Genomic DNA, 23873 nt, shown 5'->3' on the forward strand with positions numbered 1-23873 from the left:
AGTGTTGACATTACCGTGAGTGTTACCATTACCGTGAGTGTTGACATTATCGTGAGTGTTGACATACTGTGAGTGTTGACATTACCGTGAGTGTTAACATTACCGTGAGTGTTGACATTACCGTGAGTGTTGACATTAATGTGAGTGTTGACATTACCCTGGGTGTTGACAGTACTCTGGGTATTGACATTACCCCGGGTTTTGACATTACCGCGGGTGTTGACATTACCGTGAGTGTTGACATTACCTATGGTGTTGACATTACCATGAGTGTTGACATTACCGTGAGTGTTGACATTACCGTGAGTGTTGACATTACCATAAGTGTTGACATAACTCCGGGTGTTGACATTCCTGTAGGTGTTGACATTACCGTGGGTGTTAACATTACTGTGGGTGTTGACATTATCCCGGGTGTTGACATTACCTCGAGTGTTGACATTACCCCGGGTGTTGACATTACCGTGAGTGTTGACATTACCGTGAGTGTTGACATTACTGTGTGTGTTAACATTACCGTGAGTGTTGACATTACCGTGAGTGTTGACATTACCGTGGGTGATGACATTACCATGGGTGTTGACATTACCTTGAGTGTTGACATTACAGTGGATGTTGACATTACCGTGAGTGTTCACTTTACCATGAGTGTTGACATTACCTCTGGTGTTGACATTACCTCTGGTGTTGACATTACCGTGAGTGTTGACATTACCATGAGTGTTGACATTACCGTGGGTGTTGACATTACCGTGGGTGTTAACATTACCGTGAGTGTTGACATTATCCTGGGTGATGACTTTACCCCGGGTGTTGACATTTCCTCTGGTGTTGACATTACCGTCAGTGTTGACATTACAGTGAGTATTGACATTACAGTGAGTGTTGACATTACCGTGGGTGTTGATATTACCGCGGGTGTTGGCATTACCGCGGGTCTTGGCATTACCGTGAGTGTTGACATTACGGTGAGTGTTGACATTACCGTGAATGTTGACATTACCATGAATGTTGACATTACCGTGAATGTTGACATTACCGTGAGTGTTGATACTACCGTGAGTGTTGACATTACCGCGGGTGTTGACATTACCGCGGGTGTTGACATTACCGTGAGTATTGACATTACCGTGAGTGTTGACATTACCGTGAGTGTTGACATTACCGCGGGTGTTGACATTGCCGTGGGTGTTGACATTACCGTGACTGTTGACATTACCGTGAGTGTTGACATTACCGTGAGTGATACATATTACAGTGAGTGTTGACATTACCGTGAGTGTTGACATTACCGTGGGTGTTGACATTACCATGAGTGTTGACATTACCGCGGGTGTTGACATTACCGTGGGTGTTAACATTACCATGAGTGTTGACATTACCGTGAGTGTTGACATTACCGTGGGTGTTGACATTACCCCAGTGTTATGATCTCAGCCTGCAGGAGAAACGAGTCTCCCTCCTTGAGAGTTATTCAGCAAGCCTGACCTAACCGGAAGGTCTAGGAAATATAGAGGTGATAATACATATGCAAAATAGTTGCTTGGATTTAAATAACAATTTAAGATTATGGGCAGCGCATAAGGAAACAGATAAATGACTGGTTTGGAGATGTGGACATTTTGCTGGAGGTGTGAGGCTCGCTTCTGGAGGGCTTTGACCTCACTTGAGGCCAGACATCGCAGGAGGGAAAGCTGCGCTCCGTTGAGCTCCCGTCAGAAAGGGAACCCCTAGTGATATATCTCCAAGAGAAGAGAAGTGTGTAGACGTGCCAGCTGTAGAATCGAGCTGGGAGCGTTGTGGTCTCAAGTTCTGGTCGACGAGGAGAGTATTAAGCCGCCCAGAAACATTTTCGTGGGCTGTGGAGTCGCCCTGACCAGGCTCTGTCAGAGGGAGGAGCGCCCTCGACCAGACAATCTGTGGTAAGCACGATTTAAGCTAGTTCATAGTGATTACTTGTAGTTAATTGTGTGCCCAGCGACAGTAGCGATCTTTATATATAAGTTAGACATGTTTTGATAAGGCAGAAAGCCTAAAATAAGAGAGTGGAGAGGGAGGAACACGGAGCGACGTCCGTCCCCTCTGAGCGCTGGCAGGTGACTGAGAGCTCCCGACGGCGAAGGCCCCTCCCGGAGTGAGTGAGGCTCGCCGGGCGAGGTGGAGCATGGACCAGCCCAACGGGGAAGTCCACTCTCACAGTATGTAGAGGACAGATAGAGGTTTAAGGCAAACATATTGTGTGATTATTTTTGTTTATGTGTTAAAGGGGAAACATTTTTATTGGAGTGTCGATGGGTTGCAGGTTTGTCTTTGGGGAAGAAGTTGCTGAGAACTTCGAAGCCAGCACAGATGAAGTAGTTGATGAGACTCCAAGGCAGTGGAGGAGAGGACCTCGAGCTGTGAGGAGAAGCAGTGAAGAGGAGTGTCACGGGCTTCTGTAGAGGTAGTGAAGCACCATAGTGCTCGAGGGAACTTCATGGTGTAGCAGCCAAGAGAGCTGTGGAGGAACCTAGCAGAAAGGTGAAGCACCGTAGTTGCTCAAGGAAACTTCATGGTAGCAGCCTGGAGGAGCTGCAGAGGATCCTGGTAGTTAAGCCCAGAAGAACCTGAAGATCAGGGTAGTGAACTTCCAGAGGTGGAAGGGAAGTTCTGGTGGATTACTTGTAGGGAGTTGATAGTGTTTGGTTGTCATTAGCGTGCAAGACGCAGTGCGAGGTGAGTGATTGTTTGCATTCTTATGTCAAGGAGTGTTTTATACTGAAGTTTAGAGTTACAGTCGTAGGCTGGATTACCTACAGATGTATGTGTTCTAAGACTAATAGGGAGATCGATTAATAATTTTTGTGTATCAAGGAACATTTATACTGATATATGTTATTGCATTCACATGCTGACTTTCCTTGTACACGGTTATATATATATATATATATATATATATATATATATATATATATATATATATATATATATATATATATATATATATATATATATATATATATATATATATATATATATAATATATATATATATATATATATATATATATATATATATATATATATATATATATATATATATATATATATATATATATATATATATATATTCTCTTGCTGATGGTGCAACAGTGTATGTAGACTTGATCAACTTGAGGAGGTTAATAGTATCAGGTGGTGAACCAGGAGATAGGATACCACTTGATAAGCTGATGATAGAGTTCTGATGGTGTTGGAGTGCAACCTGATTGTAATAGTATGGAGTATAAGATTCATTATTATTATATGTGTGTATGTATTGTGTATGTGCTTTGTCCAGTAAATGTATTCCAATTTGCTGGTGTTTGCCCTTGTCCTAGTGAGGCTTCCAAGGAAATGGTAAAGAAAGAGAGAGAGAAAGAACCAAGAACCACTGCTGCAGACAGGGTAGAAGGTAATACTAATGAGTCAAAGGGGGATTGAGGAGATCATATCACCTAAACAGAGAGTGGGGCGTCACAGCGGCTCGAGTGGGTGTGTGCACGTGACAACGAGGCTAAGTGTTGGAGCCGCATCCCCTAAACGTGTGACGTTGAGCCCCTTTCCAAGCGCCTAGTGTGATCTCCTAGAGAGGTATAAACACTCTACCGAGTTGTGGGTTGGGTTGTCCATAGAGAAGGATCAACGACGACAACACCACCAACACACAATCTATAATACCCGGGTGTTGACATTACCGTGAGTATTGACATTACCGTGAGTGTTAACATTACCGTGAGTTTTCACATTACCGTGAGTGATAACATTACCGTGAGTGTTGACATTACCGTGAGTGTTAACATTACCGTGAGTTTTCACATTACCGTGAGTGATAACATTACCGTGAGTGTTGACATTACCGTGGGTGTTAACATTACCCTGAGTGTTGACATTACCACGGGTGTTCACATTACCATGAGTGTTGATATTACCGTGGGTGTTGCATTACCCCGGGTGTTGACATTACCCCAGGTGTTGACATTACCGTGAGTGTTGACATTACCCTGGGTGTTGACATTACCACGGGTGTTGACATTACCGTGAGTGTTGACATTACCGTGAGTGTTAACATTACCGCGGGTGTTGACATTACCGCTCATGTTGACATTACCGTGAGTGTTGACATTACCGTGAGTGTTGACATTACTGCGGGTATTGACATTACCCCGGGTGTTGACATTACCCCGGGTGTTGACATTACCATGAGTGTTGACATTACCCTGGGTGTTGACATTACCGCGGGTGTTGACATTACCCTTAGTGTTCACAGCACCGTGAGTGTTGACATTACTGTGAGCGTTGACATTACCGCAGGTGTTAACATTACCGCGGATGTTGACATTACCGTGGGTGTTGACATTACCATGAGTGTTGACATTACCGTGAGTGTTGACATTTCCGTGAGTGTTGACATTACCGTGAGAGTTGACATTACCGTGAGTGTTGACATTACCGTGAGTGTTGACATTACCGTGGGTGTTGACATTACCATGAGTGTTGACATTACCGTGAGTGTTGACATTTCCGTGAGTGTTGACATTACCGTGAGAGTTGACATTACTGTGGGTGTTGACATTACCGTGAGTGTTGACATTACATCTGGTGTTGACATTACCGTGGATGTTGACATTACCGTGAGTGTTGACATTACTGTGAGTGTTAACATTACCGTGAGTGTTGACATTACCGTGAATGTTGACATACTGTAAGTGTTGACATTACCGTGAGTGTTGACATTACCGTGAGTGTTAACATTACCGTGAGTGTTGACATTACCGTGAATGTTGACATACTGTGAGTGTTAACATTACCGTGAGTGTTGACATTACCGTGAGTGTTGACATTACCATGAGTGTTGACATTAATGTGAGTGTTGACATTACCCTGGGTGTTGACAGTACTCTGGGTGTTGACATTACCCCGGGTTTTGACATTACCGTGAGTGTTGACATTACCTATGGTGTTGACATTACCGTGAGTTGACATTACCGTGGGTGTTGACATTACCATGAGTGTTGACATTACCGTGAGTGTTGACATCACCTCTGGTGTTGACATTACCGTGAGTGTTGACATTACCGTAAGTGTTGACATTACTCTGGGTGTTGACATTACTGTGGGTGTTGACATTACCGTGGGTGTTGTTACGGTGCCCTCTCCTATTTCTTTCGTTTGCCTGCTTTAAAAGTCATATTCAGCTCTCCCTACTGATTCTCTGAGGTTCAGGGAGTCTATTGATATATGTGGCGACCAGACCGACTGCCAGTTAAGGGAGAAAGTTACATTATAAGTTGTAAGTAAGGGGAAATTGGCGCCCTGATATAAAAAGAAAGACTATGCCCTACTGCAGATATGACGTTTTGGAAGGGACACTAGCCGATCGCGGATTGGCCGACTTAGGTCGCGGGCGACCAATCAGGGCCCGCCGTGACGTCACCGAGTGCCCCAGGCGGCGCCAACGTCAGAGTTGACCTGACCGTGAAGGCGAGAGGACGCACCTCGGTCAGCTCTTAAGGCTCTACAAGCCTTTCTTAGTGGATTAGAGCCGGCTATCGCAGCCCATCTTACGTATTGGAGACCCCGCGCTTCTGCGAAGCAAAAAGGAACCAAGTTTATTGAGCAAAAGAGTGCCAAACTTGGAAAATATTCGGCGACGACGCTGGGCGTCGACGCTGGACGTTGAGGGCCTGGAAAGGTGTGGCGGGCAAGCCTAGCTGTGACCGGGTCACATCCACTGAGGGTTTTGGAAGGACGACACCGTTCCTAGGACAAGGAGCAACGCCTTGTGGAAGGGGCGAGTGTGGGAAAATAGTGATTAGCTCAGTGCCCATCGATGAACCAGGATCGGGGTAGCTGAATCTCAGGGATTGGAACGGCGACGACGCGAAGGCTCCACGACACCTGAGGACCTGTGGAACGTTCCTGGATCGTCAAGGATCGACTCAGAAAGCGTGGGAACCTCACACCATCGAGGGACAGGCGTCGTGAGCCAGGAATGTAAGGTAGATCATTTTTCCTCCCATTACCCCTTGTGTGAGTAGGCTAGTTAGGCCACAATATTTACTTATGTATGTGGCAATAGGACATTAATACTTTAGTAGTAGAATAGGCTGCAAGGCAGCTTGTGTCCAGGACTGTCAGAGGGGACAGTGTGTATGGATGGCAGGACAGTGAAGAAGAGGCGCCGACGTGGTGAAGAGGCCCTCCTGTGAGAGAGTGTGGGACTCCTGTCTTTCTGCCCAGTTGAAGGAGTGTTGGAGGTCGTGGAAGAAGTGGCTGACGATCTCCAGATTTATTATCCTCATTTTCATATTCATGTATTACTTGTGATTGTATGTGTGATCATGTAATTTGTGTCAGTAAATTCGCACATTTTATCAGTGTTTAAGTGTGCCTCCATTATAATATTTCTCTATGAGCATACACGAAGGTTATCATAGTACCACCTAGGGAACACTACGTTCTCTATAGAAGTTCTTATTGCCTGGAGAGTGGTAAAGACAGCACGGACCTATATAAAAGTGAACCCTTAGCCATCCGATCAGTATCAGTGCCTGAATAGTGGCAACTAGTAACGTGGTGGCTAGAGAGAGGTAAAGCCACACAGACCTTCCTGGGAGAGTACCCTGGGCCGACAGTCTAGTAGCAGATCTATGGGAGTAGCAGTCTTCTGGCTACAAACAATGTATAATACACCCACTGAACTGCATTGCTGGGGTGCAGATATAATAACCCAGCTGGCGACCTTGTTAAGAAGAAGATAGAGAAGACAGGCGGGAAAGGAGTTCCTGCAACCTTTTTGTCTGGCAGGCAAGACTCAGGGAGGTTATGGTTATAAGGTAAGCCTGAGTCTTCCTTCACTCCTCCACGGGTCTAGGCCGAAACTGTTAACAGTAGTTTCCCCGTGTTTGACTGAAGGGCTTCCAGGGTGAATCAGTGGCACCCCTTTTGTGGTGGAAGCAAAGACCTGCAGAGGTGGGCATTGTTGGTCCTCTCCTGTGTGACCAAGGAGACTCCGGTGAATCCTGGGAGTCGGAGGGGCTGAGTATTCGGCTTTTTGAGCCCCTAGCAGCTGAGTGCTAGCAGAGCCCCGGCCCAACCCCCATGGCAAGAACTGGCGACCTTGCCAGGATTCGAACCCCGGTAGCCAAGAACTGGGAACTTCGCCAGGAAGTGTGGATCAAGCTACAGTGTGGCCCAAATTTCAAGACAAGTGTTGCCAGGGTACTAATACAGTGTGGCCAGTGAATTCAGTGGTACTGTTACTCAACCAGCTTAGGGACTGAAACGGTGAAATTAGTGCCTACTAACTTGTCTGTGCTGTCGTGTATGCTCAATGATATAGAGATGGAGGAGGACAAAGTAAAGAAATTTATTGACACAAGGGACGAGAGAATTTTGGAAGAGTGTACCAAGGCCCAGCTCCAACAAGTGGCAAACCACTTTGGGATCAGGTTGAGGACGACTAAGGTAGTGGAGCGAAGGATAGAGATCATGGCACAGCTCACAGCTCGAGAGGAGGCGACGGGAGAGGAGCCATCTCAAGAGGAACCATCCCGAGGAGAGCCGTCGCAAGGTGAGCCGTCCCGACTAGAGCCACCCCAAGCGCCTACCAGTGTGGAGGAAATTCACAGTGAACATGGGAGCAGTGGAAGGTCCAGCTGTAGTAAGAGGAGCCTGCAACTGGAAATAATGAAGATGCAACTGGAAGCCCAGCTGCGACGAGAGGAGAGAGAAGCACGGCTGCAGCTGCAGCGAGAGGAACGTGCAGCTGAGCTGCAGCGAGAGGAGCGAGAAGCACGGCTGCAGCGAGAGGAGCGTGAGCGAGAAGCTCGGCTGCAGCGAGAAGAAGGAGAGAGACAACTGCGACTGGAGGAGATAAAGGCAAAGAAACAAGTCGAATTGCGTCGCGTTGAACGTGGTCTGCCCTCACTACCTGCACGGCGGGTTGACCTCAAGGTAAGGGAACGTGACTTACCTACGTTCGAATCACAAGAAGCTGAGGCGTTTTTCGAACACTTTGAACGGATAGCAACTCTGAAGGAGTGGCCGGAAGATGATTGGGCTGCTCTGGTCCAGGGCAGGTTGACTGGTGAGGCCCGGGAAGCCTACAACATGCTGGACCTAGAGGAGTGTACTAGTTACGACGTGATTAAAAATGCGGTGCTCCACTCATTCCGGCTGACTCCGGAGATGTACCGGAAGCGGTTCAGAGAGTGTACAAGAGCGTCGGGAAAGACTTACGCCGAGACCGCCAGGGATATGGAACGGAAATTCCTACGATGGTTGAAGGCGGAGGAAGCGGAGTCGGCGGATGATATCAAACGACTGGTAGTGTTGGAGAAGTTTATGTCAGTGCTCCATCCTGAGTTGCGAGTAAGGGTGAGAGAAGCAGGTATTAAGGACCTGAAGGCTGCAGCGGACCGAGCCGACATGCTGGAGGAGGCACTACATCTCAGGAGGGAGGGGCCACCCAGACACTCGCCTTACCCCAGGTCGGGAGGGAACCTTAGGAGTTCAGGAGGAGCGAGGACGGGTGGGGACTCTCCCAAGAGTAGCGTGCCCGATGAAGTAACCCTGTTCAAGAGCTCAAGAGACGCGGGGAGGAAGCCCCAAGCTGTGAGCAGACCTAGCTCGGGAGCAAGTGCTGCAGTCCCGGACACGACGACAGGGAGTCCAAGGAGGACCCAGGGAACGTCTGCAAGTGGTACCGCCAGAGGGACTGGCGAGTGGCCGCCCAGGGAAGGCAGCCGATGCTGCAACTGTGGTGTGAGAGGACATTATGCCCGCGAGTGTGAGGAGCACCAAAGGAATATGGGACTAATGTTGGAAGAGGAGAGAGTGTTTGTTCACACCCCATATTATAGTGGACCCAACGTGAATGGTTGGGAAATGAAGTTGGGAGAACATCCCTTCGTTTTCGGGGCCAACGTGAAGTTTGGAAAGTCAGACCCAGTGGAGGTGGCCGTTCTTCGAGATACGGGTGCTGACTTAAGTATGGTAACCAGGAGTATTCTCCCCAAGGAATTTAATGATTCACCTGTGGGAGTGGTGAGGATACGCAGTGTGGGGGAGGAATACAGGTTGCCACTTCACGAAGTACAGCTGATTGCCGACTGCGGAGTCGAGAAAGCTATAGTAGCTGTAGCCCCTAAATTACCCCTAGAGCATGTACAGATGGTGCTGGGTAATGACCGCGGAGGAGGCAGGATACAACCCGATTGGGCCAGGAGTGCCTATGTTGCAAGCAGAGGTACAACCCTGCCAGGTGAGGTATCGGTCGTTCCAGATGGTAGTGAGGAAGCCGACTTCGCCAGGGGAAACGTCGCCAGAGACGACGACAACGAGGGCGAAAGTGCAGAGAGGTCGTCGGAGGTCGTGGAAAACCCCGACGAGGACCTCCGACTAAGCCTGATGATGCGTGTGGAGGAGTGGCGAGGAGCAGCTGTACAAACGCCTGGGGCGGTGAAGAGGCTGCAGACCGCACTCCCTCCACACAGAAACGTGAATAAAGTAAGCTCAATGGATGAGCGAACGGCAGTGAGGGGCAGAGTGGAGGAGCCTCGACGCGGTGCACCCTATGCCAGCCAGATGAATAGTGGTAGGTGCAAGATGAACCGCCGTGGTGAGGTGAGCCACAGGGAGGTGGATGAGCCCAACCACGAACCGAAGAAGACGTCTGCAGGGAAGAGAATCTCATGGAGGGATGCTGTAACCTACCTTACCCTTCTATTGTCAACCAATGTCTGTTTTTTTTAAGAGCGCTGTTTGTTGACATAATTGTATTTGTGCTGCTTTTTCATCTATGTTTTCATTTCTTGTTTTCATTCTACTCATTATGCTCAATTAGTATTAAGCTTGTCATTTAAGTTTATCATGCCCGAAACGCTTTGCGTAATAGTGGCTTTAGGCATTGTATGTACTAGCTCTACCTATAAGTCAACCAATCTTTGTAAAAATTTATTGTATGTATGTACCTTACCTAAATAAAAATTATTATTATTATTATTAATAAGATGTTCGTCGGGAACGAAGGAGCGAATGGTATAGGAAAGGCAATACGAAGAAAGCAGGGAATAGGTACACCTAGGGTAGGCGCCAGCCTAACCAGAGGGGCATTGGGCCATCGCAAAAGCCTAGTGTGGAAGACGGGAAGCTGCTGGATGGAGTACAGGTGACAAGTGCCACTGTGAGGAAACAACGCACCTATGGGAGAAGAGGAACCGAGAAGAGAGAAGATTGGCGAAGAAGAGCTCATGAGAGGAAATTTGGAGTACCTGTAGGACACAGTGGAAGTGCAAGACTATTTCGGAGTGCACGACGCGGTGGAGGCGCTGCATGCACTGAATCTTACATTGGTAACGAGCCGTTGGAGTACACTCGTAGCCACGGAGAGAGGATTTCTTGTAGGTGTTCAGGGAACACCCATCACACCCGGTCCTATGCGAGGTGGAGATATAATGAGGCAAGTGACTGGCAAGGTGGTACGAGCCACGTCACCAACTGGAGGAGTGACACTTCAGGAACGGAGGGAGCAAGAGTATAGGTTGCCCTCTTGAGTGCTGCTCTTACGATATGACTAATTTTAAGGGGAGGGGTATGTTACGGTGCCCTCTCCTATTTCTTTCGTTTGCCTGCTTTAAAGGTCATATTCAGCTCTCCCTACTGATTCTCTGAGGTTCAGGGAGTCTATTGATATATGTGGCGACCAGACCGACTGCCAGTTAAGGGAGAAAGTTACATTATAAGTTGTAAGTAAGGGGAAATTGGCGCCCTGATATAAAATGAAAGAGTATCCCCTACTGCAGATATGACGTTTTGGAAGGGACACTAGCCGATCGCGGATTGGCCGACTTAGGTCGCGGGCGACCAATCAGGGCCCGCCGTGACGTCACCGAGTGCCCCAGGCGGCGCCAACGTCAGAGTTGACCTGACCGTGAAGGCGAGAGGATGCACCTTGGTCAGCTCTTAAGGATTTGAGGCTCTACAAGCCTTTCTTAGTGGATTAGAGCCGGCTATCGCAGCCCATCTTACGTATTGGAGACCCCGCGCTTCTGGGAAGCAAAAAGGAACCAAGTTTATTGAGCAAAAGAGTGCCAAACTTGGAAAATATTCGGCGACGACGCTGGGCGGCGACGCTGGACGTTGAGGGCCTGGAAAGGTGTGGCGGGCAAGCCTAGCTGTGACCGGGTCACATCCACTGAGGGTTTTGGAAGGATGACACCGTTCCTAGGACAAGGAGCAACGCCTTGTGGAAGGGGCGAGTGTGGGAAAATAGTGATTAGCTCAGTGCCCATCGATGAACCAGGATCGGGGTAGCTGAATCTCAGGGATTGGAACGGCGACGACGCGAAGGCTCCACGACACCTGAGGACCTGTGGAACGTTCCTGGATCGTCAAGGATCGACTCAGAAAGAGTGGGAACCTCACACCATCGAGGGACAGGCGTCGTGAGCCAGGAATGTAAGGTAGATCATTTTCCCTCCCATTACCCCTTGTGTGAGTAGGCTAGTTAGGCCACAATATTTACTTATGTATGTGGCAATAGGACATTAATACTTTAGTAGTAGAATAGGCTGCAAGGCAGCTTGTGTCCAGGACTGTCAGAGGGGACAGTGTGTATGGATGGCAGGACAGTGAAGAAGAGGCGCCGACGTGGTGAAGAGGCCCTCCTGTGAGAGAGTGTGGGGCTCCTGTCTTTCTGCCAAGTTGAAGGAGTGTTGGAGGTCGTGGAAGAAGTGGCTGACGATCTCCAGATTTATTATCCTCATTTTCATATTCATGTATTACTTGTGATTGTATGTGATCATGTAATTTGCGTCAGTAAATTCGCACATTTTATCACTGTGTTTAAGTGTGCCTCCATTATAATATTACTCTATGAGCATATACGAAAGTTATCATAGTACCACCTAGGGAACACTACGTTCTCTATAGAAGTTCTTATTGCCTGGAGAGTGGTAAAGACAGCACGGACCTATATAAAAGTGTACCCTTAGCCATCCGATCAGTATCAGTGCCTGAATGGTGGCAACTAGTAACGTGGTGGCTAGAGAGAGGTAAAGCCACACAGACCTTCCTGGGAGAGTACCCTGGGCCGACAGTCTAGTAGCAGATCTATAGGAGTAGCAATCTTCTGGCTACAAACAATATATAACACACCCACTGAACTGCATTGCTGGGGTGCAGATATAATAACCCAGCTGGCGACCATGTTAAGAAGAAGATAGAGAAGACAGGCGGGAAAGGAGTTCCTGCAACCTTTTTGTCTGGCAGGCAAGACTCAGGGAGGTTATGGTTATAAGGTAAGCCTGAGTCTTCCTTCACTCCTCCACGGGTCTAGGCCGGAACTGTTAACAGTAGTTTCCCCGTATTTGACTGAAGGGCTTCCAGGGTGAATCAGTGGCACCCCTTTTGTGGTGGAAGCAAAGGCCTGCGGAGGTGGGTATTGTTGGTCCTCTCCTGTGTGACCAAGGAGACTCCGGTGAATCCCGGGAGTCGGAGGGGCTGAGAATTCGGCCTTTTGAGCCCCAAGCAGCTGAGTGCTAGCAGAGCCCCGGCCCACCCCCCGTGACAGTGTTGACATTATCCCGTGTGTTGACATTACCTCGAGTGTTGACATTACCCCGGGTGTTGACATTACCGTGAGTGTTGACATTACCGTGAGTGTTGACATTACCGTGTGTGTTGACATTACCGTGTGTGTTAACATTACCGTGAGTGTTGACATTACCGTGGGTGTTGACATTACCCCGGGTGTTGACATTACCCCGGGTGCTGACATTATCTTGGGTATTGACATTACTGCGGGTGTTGACATTTCCGTGAGTGTTGACATTACCTCTAGTGTTGACATTACCTCTTGTGTTGACATTACCGTGAGTATTGATATTACCATGAGTGTTGACATTACCATGGGTGTTGACATTACCGTGGGTGTTAACATTACCGCGGGTGTTGACATTACCCCGGGTGCTGACATTACCCGGGATGTTGACATTATCGTGAGTGTTGACATTATCCCGGGTGATGACATTACCCCGGGTGTTGACATTTCCTCTGGTGTTGACATTACCGTGAGTGTTGACATTACCGTGGGTATTGACATTACCCCGGGTGTTGACATTACCGCGGATGTTGACATTACCGTGAGTGTTGACATTACCTCTGGTGTTGACATTACCGAGAGTGTTGACATTACCATGAGTGTTGACATTACCGAAAGTGTTGACATTAATCCGGGTGTTGACATTACTGTGGGTGTTGACATTACCGAAAGTGTTGACATTAATCCGGGTGTTGACATTACTGTGGGTGTTGACATTACCGTGAGTTTAAACATTACCGTGGGTGTTGACATTACCCCTTGTGTTGACATTACTGTGAGTGTTGACATTACCGTGAGTGTTGACATTAGCGTGAGTGTTGACATTACCATGGGTGTTGACATTACGATGAGTGTTGACATTACCGCGAGTGTTGACATTACCGTGGGTGTTGACATTACCGTGAGTGTTGACATTACCGTGAGTGTTGACATTACCGTGAGTGTTGACATTACCGTGGGTGTTGACATTACCGTGGGTGTTGACATTACAGTGAGTGTTTACATTACCGTGAGTGTTGACATTACCGTGGGTGTTGACATTACCGTGAGTGTTGACATTACCGTGAGTGTTGACATTACCGTGAGTGTTGACATTACAGTGGGTGTTGACATTACCGTGAGTGTTGACATTACCGCGGGTGTTGACATTTCCGTGAGTGTTGACATTACCGTGAGTGTTGACATTACCGTGAGTGTTGACATTACAGTGGGTGTTGACATTACCGTAAGAGTTGACATTACCGCGGGTGTTGACATTTCCGTGAGTGTTGACATTACCTCTGGTGTTGACATTACCTCTTGTGTTGACATTACTGTGAGTGTTGACATTACCATGAGTGTTGACATTACCGTGGGTGTTGACATTACCGTAGGTGTTAACATTACCGCGGGTGTTGACAGTACCCAGGGTGCTGACATTACCCGGGGTGTTGACATTACCGTGAGTGTTGACATTATCCCGGGTGATGACATTACCCCGGGAGTTGACATTTCCTCTGGTGTTGACATTACCGTGAGTGTTGACATTACCGTGGGTGTTGATATTACCCCGGGTGTTGACATTACCCCGGGTGTTGACATTACCGCGGGTGTTGACATTACCGTGAGTGTTGACATTACCTCTGGTGTTGCCATTACCGTGAGTGTTGACATTACTATGAGTGTTGACATTACCGAAAGTGTTGACATTACTCCGGGTGTTGACATTACTGTGGGTGTTAACATTACCGTGAGTTTTAACATTACCGTGGGTGTTGACATTACCCCGGGTGTTGACATTACCCCTTGTGTTGACATTACCCCGGGTGTTGACATTACCCCGGGTGTTGACATTGCCGTGGGTGTTGACATTACCGTGAGTGTTGACATTACCGTGAGTGTTGACATTACCGTGGGTGTTGACATTACCGTGGGTGTTGACATTACAGTGAGTGTTTACATTACCGTGAGTGTTGACATTACCGTGGGTGTTGACATTACCGTGAGTGTTGACATTACCGTGAGTGTTGACATTACCGTGAGTGTTGACATTACAGTGGGTGTTGACATTACCGTGAGTGTTGACATTACCGCGGGTGTTGACATTTCCGTGAGTGTTGACATTACCATGAGTGTTGACATTACCGTGAGTGTTGACATTACCGTGGGTGTTGACATTACCGTGAGTGTTGACATTACAGTGAGTGTTGACATTACCGTGAGTGTTGACATTACAGTGGGTGTTAACATTACCGTGAGTGTTGACATTACCGCGGGTATTGACATTTCCGTGAGTGTTGACATTACCTCTGGTGTTGACATTACCTCTTGTGTTGACATTACTGTGAGTGTTGACATTACCGTGAGTGTTGACATTACCGTGGGTGTTGACATTACCGCGGGTGTTGACATTACCGTGATTGTTGACATTACCGTGAGTATTGACATTACCGTGAGTGATAACATTACCGTGAGTGATAACATTACCGTGAGTGTTGACATTACCGTGAGAATTGACATTACCGTGAGTGATAACATTACCGTGAGTGTTGACATTACCGTGAGTGTTGACATTACCGTGAGTATTGACATTACCGTGAGTGATAACATTACCGTGAGTGTTGACATTACCGTGAGTGTTGACATTACCGTGAGTATTGACATTACCGTGAGTATTGACATTACCGTGAGTGATAACATTGCCGTGAGTGTTGACATTACCGTGAGTGTTGACATTACCGTGAGTATTGACATTACCGTGAGTGATAACATTACCGTGAGTGTTGACATTACCGTGAATATTGACAATACCGTGAGTGTTGACATTACCGTGAGTGTTGACATTACCGTGAGTGTTGACATTACCGCGGGTGTTGACATTACCGTGAGTGTTGACATTACCGTGAGTGTTGACATTACCGCGGGTGTTGACATTACCGTGAGTGTTGACATTACCGTGAGTGTTGACATTACCGTGAGTGTTGACATTACCGCGGGTGTTGACATTACCGTGAGTGTTGACATTACCGTGAGTGTTGACATTACCGCGGGTGTTGACATTACCGTGGGTGTTGACATTACCGTGAGTGTTGACATTACCGCGGGTGTTGACATTACCGTGAGTGTTGACATTACCGTGAGTGTTGACATTACCGTGAGTGATAACATTACCGTGAGTGTTGACATTACCGTGGGTGTTGACATTACCGTGAGTGTTGACATTACCGTGAGTGTTGACATTACCGTGGGTGTTGACATTACCGTGGGTGTTGACATTACCGTGATTGTTGACTTTACCGTGGGTGTTGACATTACCGTGAGTGTTGACATTACCGTGAGTGTTGACATTACCGTGGGTGTTGACATTACCGTGAGTGTTGACATTACCGTGGGTGTTGACATTACCGTGGGTGTTGACATTACCGTGGGTGTTGACATTACCGTGGGTGTTAACATTACCGTGGGTGTTGACATTACCGTGGGTGTTGACATTACCGTGAGTGATGACATTACCGTGGGTGTTGACGTTACCGTGGGTGTTGACATTACCGTGAGTGTTGACATTACCGCGGGTGTTGACATTACCGTGGGTGTTGACATTACCGTGAGTGTTGACATTACCGTGGGTGTTGACATTACCGTGGGTGTTGACATTACCGTGAGTGTTGACATTACCGTGGGTGTTGACATTACCGTGGGTGTTGACATTACCGTGGGTGTTAACATTACCGTGGGTGTTGACGTTACCCCGGGTGTTGACATTACCGTGGGTGTTGACATTACCGTGGGTGTTAACATTGCCGTGGGTGTTGACATTACCGTGAGTGTTAACATTACCGTGGGTGTTGACGTTACCCCGGGTGTTGACATTACCGTGAGTGTTGACATTACTATGAGTGTTGACATTACCGAAAGTGTTGACATTACTCCGGGTGTTGACATTACCGTGAGTGTTGACATTACAGTGAGTGTTGACATTACCGTGAGTGTTGACATTACAGTGGGTGTTAACATTACCGTGAGTGTTGACATTACCGTGAGTGTTGACATTACCGTGAGTATTGACATTACCGTGAGTGATAACATTACCGTGAGTGTTGACATTACCGTGAGTGTTGACATTTCCGTGAGTGTTGACATTACCTCTGGTGTTGACATTACCTCTTGTGTTGACATTACTGTGAGTGTTGACATTACCATGAGTGTTGACATTACCGTGAGTGTTGACATTACCGTGGGTGTTGACATTACCGTGAGTGTTGACATTACAGTGAGTGTTGACATTACCGTGAGTGTTGACATTACAGTGGGTGTTAACATTACCGTGAGTGTTGACATTACCGCGGGTGTTGACATTTCCGTGAGTGTTGACATTACCTCTGGTGTTGACATTACCTCTTGTGTTGACATTACTGTGAGTGTTGACATTACCGTGAGTGTTGACATTACCGTGGGTGTTGACATTACCGCGGGTGTTGACATTACCGTGATTGTTGACATTACCGTGAGTATTGACATTACCGTGAGTGATAACATTACCGTGAGTGATAACATTACCGTGAGTGTTGACATTACCGTGAGTATTGACATTACCGTGAGTGATAACATTACCGTGAGTGTTGACATTACCTTGAGTGTTGACATTACCGTGAGTATTGACATTACCGTGAGTGATAACATTACCGTGAGTGTTGACATTACCGTGAGTGTTGACATTACCGTGAGTATTGACATTACCGTGAGTATTAACATTACCGTGAGTGATAACATTACCGTGAGTGTTGACATTACCGTGAGTGTTGACATTACCGTGAGTATTGACATTACCGTGAGTGATAACATTACCGTGAGTGTTGACATTACCGTGAGTATTGACAATACCGTGAGTGTTGACATTACCGTGAGTGTTGACATTACCGTGAGTGTTGACATTACCGCGGGTGTTGACATTACCGTGAGTGTTGACATTACCGTGAGTGTTGACATTACCGTGAGTGTTGACATTACCGTGAGTGTTGACATTACCGTGAGTAGTAGGGTGTAAGACGCACAGGGGAATTTTTTTTTCTGGGAGAAAATTCCCCTGTGAGTCTTCGGGGTTTCAGGTGAATTTGGAAATTCCCCTGTGAGGTGTAAGCCACACAGGGGAATTTTTGTTTTCGGGGAAATTCGTGTTTGTGAACCAGGGTTTTCAGGAGAATTTGGGGAGTCACAGATTTGGAATTAGGGAATTCTTATAATGAAAAATAATGGCATACGAGTTTGTTAAAGTTCTTATGAGAAAAATAATTTCCGAGACATAGAAGTTTGTTAAGGCCTTATGGGAGAAATTCAAATAACGTGTGTAGCGCTTTAGGGTTTCCAGGAGAACTCTACGGACATGTTTTACATGTTTTCAACTTAGAAAAATCGTCTATGTAAGCCATAGTTATTCATGTAAATTTAGAAATTCGTGTTTGTTAGCCAGGGTTTCGTACATCACACCCCCCTCCCTCCCTCCCCCCTTACCTCGCAATCTGTCGCGTCACCTTTATTTACTTTACGCCCGGACAGCCAGACCTCTTATCTTATCTTCTCCATAATAATATCTCAACCGTCCCTCCTCTCTCTCTCTCTCCTTTCATTCAGTTCAGTTCAACTATTTTCCAACATCGTATGTTTGCTCCTTTTCATTAAGCAAGTCAGTTTTACACAAATAAATCATGTTAGTAAGCATGTTCTAGCTCACGTTCCCCCACCTTAGTCCCCTGTCGTATAATGAATACTATCATTCCAATCCCTCTAAAATTTAAAAATAATCATATTTCAAACGTAGTTCAATACAGTAATTTAGTTACCAAGCTCCAGCGCTTGTCCTCCGCCTTAGCTCTCTCTCGTATCTTCGTTAGTACCAGTCCAATTTCCCTGAAATTTTTACCCTCTGTATTTCAGGCACCGTAAATAAGATCAAAACAGTTACCAAGCTCCAGTGCTTGTCCTCCGCCTTAGCTCTCTCTCGTATCTTCGTTAGTATCAGTCCAATTTCCCTGAAATTTTTACCCTCTGTATTTCGGGCACCGTAAATAAGATCAAAACAGTTACCAAGCTCCAGCGCTTGTCCTCCGCCTTAGCTCTCTCTCGTATCTTCGTTAGTATCAGTCCAATTTCCCTGAAATTTCTACCCTCTGTATTTCAGGCACCGTAAATAAGATCAAAACAGTTACCAAGCTCCAGCGCTTGTCCTCCGCCTTAGTTCTCTTTCGTATCTTTGTAAATAAACCATCAATTTCCCTTAAATTTTTACCCTCTGTATTTCAGACACCGTAAATAAAATCAAGTCAGTTATCGAGCTCCAGCTCTCGTCCCCGCCTTAATTCTCTTTCGTATCTTTGTAAATAACCCATCAATTTCCCTAAAATTAAAAGCAGACATACTTCAAAGTTAGTAAATAAGATCAAGTCAGTTACTGAGCTCCAGCTCTCGTCCCCCACCCTCTTCCACCCTCAAGTCTTTGTAAATAAACCATCAATTTCCCCGAAATTTTTACCCTCTGTATTTCAGACATAGTAAATATGATGAAAACAATTATAAAACTCTAGCTCTTGTCCTCTGTCCAAGTTCACTCCTGTAAATTCATTACTATCAATCCAAATCCCCCTGAGATTTAAACACCCAACTACATTTTCAGACATAGTAAATAAAAACCAGTTCAGTTATCAAGTTTCAACTCTTGTGCCCCAGCTTAGTTCATTTGTACAAGTTCATTATTTCCAACTAAATCATCCTGAGATTTAAGATCACCTTACTTCTAACGTAGTAAAATTAACCAAGCTACATTTCCTCTGTCTTAGATCATCAGACATAAATATTTTCGATCAAGTCCGTCTCCAGCTTAACTCTTACCCTTTCCCTCCCTTACCTTCTCATCCCCAACTTATCCAAACCTTCAATAATCGTACTGTATTTGCATATTTTCTCTATATTCACTGTGTTCTTCGTATTCTCATCCGTGTTCACTCCATGTTCTTCAAATGTTCACAGTCCCATTCAGTTCATATTTTCACAAGTATCTCCATTTTTTATGTAATCTTTCTCTTAGTCTCATTATGTTCTCTACAAATTCTAGTCATATTTTCTATGTTTTCATATTCATCACATGTTCTCTTTACAACTTTTGTACTCAATATTCATGCTAACTTCCATATTTTGTGTTCTTTGTCAATATTCATGTTCCTCTACAAGTTCATGTTCCTCACAAGATCACTTCGTTTTTTCACCTTCACTTACATGTTTTCTACATTCTTTGTCATATTCTCCATGTTCTTCACAAGTCCATTGTTCATTCTTTGTATTCCCTATTCTCCTTATCATGTTTTCATGTTCTCTGTAAGTTCATATTCCCAGCATGTTCACTGTATTCATCAACTTTTCTTACATGTGTTCTTTGCCATGTTCCCCATATGTTCTCTGGGTTTTCCCCTTACATGTTATCTAACGTTCCTTCACTAAAAAATCTTTCACCAATCAACTAAAACATAGTCACTTTCGTCATTTCTCAACTAAACTTATTATCCAGTCAACTAAAAATAGTCAGAAATAGCCTCGTTCAACACTGTTCTTAACTAAAACAACCTTTCTCTTAGCTAAAAATTGTCAAAGGAAACTTCTTTCAGCACTTTCTTAACAGCCGCTATGTTTCATCAAGAAAAAATTGTCAAAGGAAACTTTCCAAAACTGTTCATAACTAGCTTTTTATCCATCGTCAATCAACTAAAAATAATAACTTTCATCATTTCTTAACTAAACATATTCCCCAGTCATCAGAAAATAGCCGTGTTCTTCATGTTTCATTGTCATTTCATAACTAAAATTATCCATCAATCAACAGAAAAAGTCATATTCATCATTTCGTAACAGCCATTATGTTTTCGTCAAGTAAGAAAATATAGTCAAAGATATCTATCATCGTCGTTCTTAACTTCCATTTATACTTTGTGGAGCACTAAAAATAGTCAAATGTAACTTTTTCAACACTTTTGTAACTAAAATTATATGTCGCTAAGTAAGAAAAATAGTCAAATGTAACTTTTTCAGCACTTTCGTAAAAATTATATGTCGTCAAGTACGAAAAATAGTCAAAGGTGCTCTCCGTGACACCAAAGTTACTCTTCGAGAAATCAAAGACACTCTTCAATACATCAAGGACTTACTCAAAGATACCAAAGTTACACTCTAAGACATCCTTCGAGACATCAAAGACATCCTTTAAGACTTCAAGGGCACTCTTCGAGATATCAAAAAGACACTCTCAAACACTCAAAATTTACTCGCATCCTCAAAGTTATTCTCAGAGTCATCAAAAAGTTAATCTCAGTCATCAAAATGCTATTCTCTAAGTAACCTTTCGTTCATCAGAGAATCTTTCTAAGACATCTTCGTTCATTAGAGTTAATCTCAGAGGCATAAAAGTTATTCTCGGAGCTATCAAAATTAATCTCTAAAACAACAAAAGTTAATCTCTGTCATCAAAGTTGATCTGCAAGATATCTTCGAGACATCAAAGTTACTTTTCATTACATCAAAGATGCATTCAAATACTACCCATGTTCTCAGAAGTCATTCTCTAAGCCATCAATGTTCTTCTCTAAGACATAAAAGTTATTCTCTATGTCATCAAAAAGTTATTCTCTGAGCTAACAAAATACTACTCATGTTCTCAAAGACATTCTCCAATTCATCAAAGTTGTTTCAAAGACATCAAAGTTAATCTCAGAGTTATCCAAAGACATTCTCAAAGTCGTCAAAGACATTCTCAAAGTCATCTAAAGTTATTCTCTAAGACATCAAAGTTATTCTAAGAGTTATCAAAAGTTATTCTCAGTCATGATATGTTATTCTCTAACTCACTTCCATTCATCAAAGACATTCTCTAAGCCCTCAAAGTTATTCTCTAAGACAACAAAGTCATTCCCAGTCATCAAAAAGTTATTCTTCGAAACATAAAATTTGCTCTGTAAGATATCTTTGTTCATCAAACTTGTTTCAAAGTCATCAAAAGTTAATCTAAGACATCTTCTTTCATCAAAGTTATTTTCAGAGACATCAAAAGTTAATCTCAGAGTTATCCAAAGATATTCTCATGTCCACAAAAGTTAATCCAAGAGACGTCAAAGTTAATCTCAGACATCTTCGTTCATAAAAGTTATTCTCAGAGACATCTAAAGTTATTCTTTAAGACAACAAAGTCTTTCTCAGAGTCATCAAAGTTATTCTCAGAGTCACCTTTGTTATTCAAAGAAGCCTTCCGAGACATCCTCGTTCAACAAAAACTGTCCTCAGAGCCATCAAAAAGTTAAATACAGTCGTCAAAGTTATTCTCTAAGTATCTTTTCGTTCATCAGAGAAGCTTTCTAAGACATCTTTGTTCATCCAAGTTGTTCTCTAAGACATCAATCTTGTTCTCTAAGACATCAAAGATGTTCTCTAAATCATAAAAGTTAATCTCTAAGTTACCTTCGTTCATCAGAGAAACTTTCCAAAACATCTTCGTTCATCAAACTTGTTTTCAAAGTCATCAAATGTTATTCTCGAAGTCATCAAAGATATTTTCAGAGACATCTAAAGTTAATTTCTATGTTATAAAAGTTATTCTCAGAGACATCTAAAGTTAATCTTGGTCATCAAAGTTGTTCTCTAAACATCAATGTTGTTCTCCAAGACATCAAAGATGTTCTCAAAATCATAAAAGTTATTCCCAGAGCTATCAAAGTGATCTCTAATTCATCTTCGTTCTCCAAAAAGTTGTTCTCTAAGACACCTTCGTTCATCAAAGAAACTCTCCTTCTTCCATCATGTTATTCTTTAAGACATCTTCAGTCATAAAATTTTCTCTCCAAAATGTAACTAGTTCAGCTTTTCATACCAAACCTGCATTTCTGTTAAAATATATTTTCGCAGACACTTTACCCTAAAACTGTTCTCTGAACTATCCTAACTTAACTTACCTTACCTTACCTATCTTACCTAACTTTACCTATGTTACCTTACCTTACCTACCTTTCCTAACTTAACCTGCTTAACCTATCTTACCTAACTTTACCTATGTTACCTTACCTTACCTTACCTACCTTTCCTAACCTAACTTTACCTATGTTACCTTACCTTACCTACCTTTCCTAACCTAACTTTATCTATGTTACCTTACCTTACCTACCTTTCCTAACTTATCCTGCTTAACCTATCTTACCTAACTTTACCTATGTTACCTTACCTTACCTACCTTTCCTAACTTAACCTGCTTAACCTATCTTACCTAACTTTACCTATCTTACCTAACTTTACATATGTTACCTTACCTTACCTACCTTTCCTAACTTAACCTGCTTAACCTATCTTACCTAACTTTACCTATCTTACCTAACTTAACTTTCATAACCTAACTTTACCTATCCTAACATAACTTACCTTACCTTCCCTATCTTACCTAACTTTACCTATCCTAACATAACTTACCTTACCTTCCCTAACTTAACCTAACTTTACCTATCCTAACTTAACTTACCTTTCATAACCTAACTTTACCTATCCTAACATAACTTACCTTACTTTCCCTAACTTAACCTAACTTTACCTATCCTAACTTAACTTACCTAACTTATTCTGCTTAACATAACTTACCTTACCTTACCTATCTTACCTAACTTTACCTATCCTATCCTAACCTAACTTGTCTTACCTAACTTAATCTTACTTTCCCAAACTGATGTATCCTAACTTATCTAGTCCAACCAGACATGCTCTAACTTACATAAGTATTCCTTCTTGTCTTTTGTGTTTCGTCAATCATTGTCTCATATTCATTTACTCATTTCATTAGTTAATTTCTCAAATGGTCACTTATGGATTTCAAGTGCTATTTGTTATATATGGGCATTTACTCATTTCATTAGTTAATTTCTCAAATGGTCACTTATGCATTTCAAGTGCTATTTGTTAGAGATTGGATATTTAAGCATTTCAAAGGATTTTTGTTACATATGGGAACTTACTCATTTCAAGGGATAATTTCTCAAATGGACGTTTTGCATTTCAAGTGTTATTTGTTTAAGATTGGGTGTTTAATCATTTCAAAGGTTTTTCTTATATATGGGAACTTACTCGTTTCAAGGGCCAATTTCTCAAATGGTCATTTTTGCCGATCAAGGGTTATTTGTTAAAGTTCATCAAGTTGCCCATAAGTTGTATTTAGTAGGTTCTATCTTATGTTCTTATTCCCCAACCCCTTAACCTAA

The sequence above is a fragment of the Procambarus clarkii genome, chromosome 1, assembly GCF_040958095.1.
Source record: "Procambarus clarkii isolate CNS0578487 chromosome 1, FALCON_Pclarkii_2.0, whole genome shotgun sequence".
NCBI classification, from domain to species: domain Eukaryota; kingdom Metazoa; phylum Arthropoda; class Malacostraca; order Decapoda; family Cambaridae; genus Procambarus; species Procambarus clarkii.